Source organism: Silene latifolia, chromosome 4 (assembly GCF_048544455.1).
Source record: "Silene latifolia isolate original U9 population chromosome 4, ASM4854445v1, whole genome shotgun sequence".
NCBI classification, from domain to species: domain Eukaryota; kingdom Viridiplantae; phylum Streptophyta; class Magnoliopsida; order Caryophyllales; family Caryophyllaceae; genus Silene; species Silene latifolia.
The window spans coordinates 52,854,408-52,858,436 of record NC_133529.1 but is presented as its reverse complement, the minus strand read 5'-3'; the positions used below and the strand labels follow the sequence as shown (position 1 = coordinate 52,858,436).

Sequence of the window (4,029 nt, the reverse complement as noted above, 5' to 3'; positions counted from 1 at the left end):
AGGAATTTTGTTTTTGTGATGGAGAGGATGAGGGTTTTGAGGGTTTTGAGTAGTGTTATGAATCAAGGAATGAAGAAATGAAGGTGGGAGGGGTTTTATAAAGCCCGAAAATTTTGAACTGCAGGGGCAAGACGGGCGGATTCTGCTCGGGACGGGCGGATTCTGCCTTTTCTGGGTTGGGAAAAACTCGCCTAAAGACGGGCGTCTTTTAGGGAAGACGCTCGGATTTGCAAACACGGGACGGGCGTCTTCTGCAGAATACGGGCGGATTCCTTTACAGGGATTTTTCTTGTTTTCCTCAGCCAAGAAGACGGGCGTCTTCCCTTCAGGACGGGCGGATTTTTGAAGACGGGCGGATTAGGATGCAGGACGCCCGGATTCGCTGACAGTCAAAAATTTCAAAAGTTCAGCTCATTTCAGGACGTGCGTCTTCTACCCAACAATCCCGGATTGCTTGAAAACGGGCGGATTCTCCTGAATCCGCTCGGATTCGACCCCTTTGTACCCGGATTCAGTTCCATCCGTGTACAATGCATATCCCTTGTCATTCTTCCATTCTTCTTCATATCTCGTGTTCTTCATTATGGGGGCACTACTAAGGCATGGATAGCCTAGGCAATTGCCATCCCCACACTAAGCTAAAGCACTACACATCAATTGAAATCATTAGTCCCTCCCTCACTTCTCTCAAACAAGACAATTATCTCGATCAAAGTATAAAAATCCAAAAGTAACAAAGATGCAATATAAGAATTGAAATGCAAGTTAGGGAGTTAGAAATATTTACAAATGGTGGTTTAGGGAGGACTCCACCAAACTCTCATTTTTGATGAGTTGTCAAGGGGGCATGTTCAAGGTGTTGTTGATGTTGCTCAACACCTTGAAAAAGTAATCAAACGCTTGTTCATTGTCATGATAGAGGTCTTCAATAGACCTTGGCCCTTGTTGTTGGTTTTGATCGATGGCATTACCAATGTAGGGATTAAAAATCCCTTCAAATTCGTCGTCCCAAAGACCACAAACTTCATTAAGTTGATCATTGAAAATCTCTTGATTTGGTGGAGACAACTTTCCCATTTCTTCTTCTTGGCCAATGAGGCCATCCTCTTCTTCTTTGCTTGATTTTGATGAGCTTTGCAAGCTCTCCTTGTCACAATTCGCTTGCTCTTTGAATGGAGCATCTTCAATTTTCTTCTTCCATTGGAGTTCCGACTTCTTCCTTTCATCCTTCCGACTATAATGATCGATCATAAAACACGGTTCATGTAAACGGGGAGCTCTCATAGTTTTGTCAAGATTAAAAGTTATACTCTCATCTCCCACTTCTAGAGTGAGCTCACCATATTTTACATCAATCACCGCACCCGCGGTGTGTAAGAAGGGTCTTCCTAGAATGATTGGAATGTTGGAATCTTCCTCCATATCAACAATGACAAAGTCCACCGGGATGAAAAACTTCCCAATTCGTACGGGAACATCTTCCCATATCCCTAATGGTGTCTTCGTCGATCTATCGGCCATTTGGAGTGCATTTAAGCTCTCCCATCCCCAACCTTTTACTCACCGAGTACGGCATAACACTCACACTAGCCCCTAGATCACATAAGACTTTGTTGATTGTGGTGTCGCCAATGGTACACGGTATTGAGAAGCTTCCCGGATCCTTTAGTTTTGGAGGTGAACTCCCTTGAAGTATTGCACTACTCACCTTAGTGAAGGCGATAGTCTCAAGTTTCCGGATCGACTTCTTCTTTGTGAGGATGTCTTTCATGTATTTCGCGTAGGCCGGCACGTGATTGATTAATTCCGTGAAAGGAATCGAGACTTCCAAATTCTTCACAATTTCCATAAACTTTCCAAGTTGGTCATCAAATTTGGGCTTGGCTTGACGACTTGGAAAAGGAAGTCTAATCACAATGGGCTCCTTCTCCTTGACCTTGTCTTCATTTTTCTTTGAAATTTCTTCTTTTGATGATTCTCCATCTTTGGAGTTTTGCACAATTCCTTCTTTATCACTAGCTTCCACAACTTCATCCTCAACTTGCTTCTTCGGTGCTTCATACCTTGTACCACTTCTCAAGTGAATGGCACTAACCGTTTCATGTCTTAAGGGATTACCTTGAGGTGGTAATTGCCCTTTTTGTCTTTGTGAGCTTGAAGATGCTAGTTGAGTCAATTGGGTTTCCAACATCTTGGTGTGAGCTAGGATGTTGTTGATGGTGGTTTCCTTTGCTTGACTATCTTTTTGCATTTGAGTGAAAAATTCTTGTTGATTCTTTTGCATTTGGAGGACCGCTTTTTGAACATCAAAACCTTGGTCACTTTGGTGATTGTATGAATTTTGATTTTGGTAACCTTGGTTTTGGTTGTAAAAGGGTCTTTGATTTTGGTTTCTCATGGGAGGTGGGGTGTATGTTGTTTGAGGATTTTGAACATTTTGGCTTTTGTATGAGAGATTTGGATGGAATTTGGTGTTTTCATTGTAATAGTTGGAATAAGGGGTACCACTCTTGTATGCTTGGAAAGCATTCACTTGTTCATTTGTTCCCCTACATTCACTTTGGTCATGTCCCAAAGTTCCACAATTCTCACATATCCCACTTGGGATTGATGAAGATGCCGTCATGGCATTAACATGATGCTTTGGTGATTTTGAGGCTTCTTCAAGTCTAACCATAGCTTTTTCAAACTTCAAATTGATTGTGTCAATGTGGGCACTAAGTTGAGCACCCAATTGAGTAACGGAGTCCACTTCATGCTTTCCTCCTCTAGTAGCCTTGCGAGGTCTACTATATTGTGAGTTATGGACCGCCATTTCCTCAATTTTGTTCCATGTTTGATTGTCATCAACTTCGGTGAACATTCCATTTGATCCCATGTTGAGAATGTTACTTGAATCTTCATATAGACCGTTCCAAAATTGTTGTACCAAGAACCACTCGCTAAGTCCATGGTGAGGACATGAGCGACAAATTTCTTTGAACCGCTCCCAAGCTTCATACAAAGATTCTTCATCCCTTTGCTTAAAACCCGTAATTTGAGCTCTTAGCATGTTAGTCTTTTCCGGTGGGTAGAATTTTTGTAGAAAGGTAGAGCCAACTTCTTCCAAGAATCAATTCCGAGAGTGGCCTTATCAAGGCCCTTCAACCATTGTTTCGCGGTGCCAATTAGAGAAAAAGGAAATAAGACCCATCGAATTTGGTCTTGAGTTACACCGGTTTGAGAAATCGCATCACAATAGTCACAAAAGGTTTCCATATGAGAATGAGGGTCTTCACTAGGCATCCCCCCAAATTGGCTCCTTTCGACTAATTGGATAAAGGCGGATTTAGCAATAAAATTTACGGTTAGATGTTGTGGTGTGGGAGTACCATTGGGTAGGTTCTCCTCGGTGGGTACGGAATGTGATGAAAACTTAGGCATTGTAGGTCGATTTTGTGGGGTATTTTGTAATGGGTTCTCCTCACCTTCTCTTGCAAAAGGGTTGATGAACTCAATAGTTGGTTGAATATCTACAACCTCACTAATACCTCTCAAATTCCTCCTAGCAAGTCTCCTATTGGTTGTCAAAGTTCTTTCAATTTCACGATCAAAAGGTAACAAATCACCTTGTGACCTTCTAGACATGCAAAATATCAAACAACTTGAAAATAATTAGAACAAACCTTGAGGAGTTTTACTTCCCCAAGGCAAAGAAAGACACAACTAATAACAATGTAAGAAAAATCTAAATCAAGTAAACACCATCCCCGGCAACGGCACCATTTTTTATCGGTCCGTTTCGTGTTCACAATTGAATAGATGTTGTCGTTGGGTCACGTCCGAATCAAAACACAATTTATAGCTTCACAAACAACTCTACAATTAGTAAAGAGGCAAGTAAAGGTCGGATCCCAAGGGACGGGAATTGAGATGAGATTTCTATTGAAACTAGTGGTGCCTTAGGGGTGTCACAATTTGGGTTGATGTAGAAGGTCACTAAACTAAAATAGCAATGGAAATAAATAAGCAAGATGAAATAAAAAGGTT

General features: G+C 41.6%; 1 non-coding gene across 1 annotated transcript; it reads left to right on the top strand.

The window, feature by feature from the left end:
• Positions 1-2,945: 2,945 nt before the first annotated feature.
• On the top strand, positions 2,946-3,052 carry LOC141654336 (small nucleolar RNA R71). The gene has a single exon (XR_012547896.1). It is a non-coding gene; the product is annotated as a small nucleolar RNA R71 (small nucleolar RNA).
• Positions 3,053-4,029: the final 977 nt, after the last annotated feature.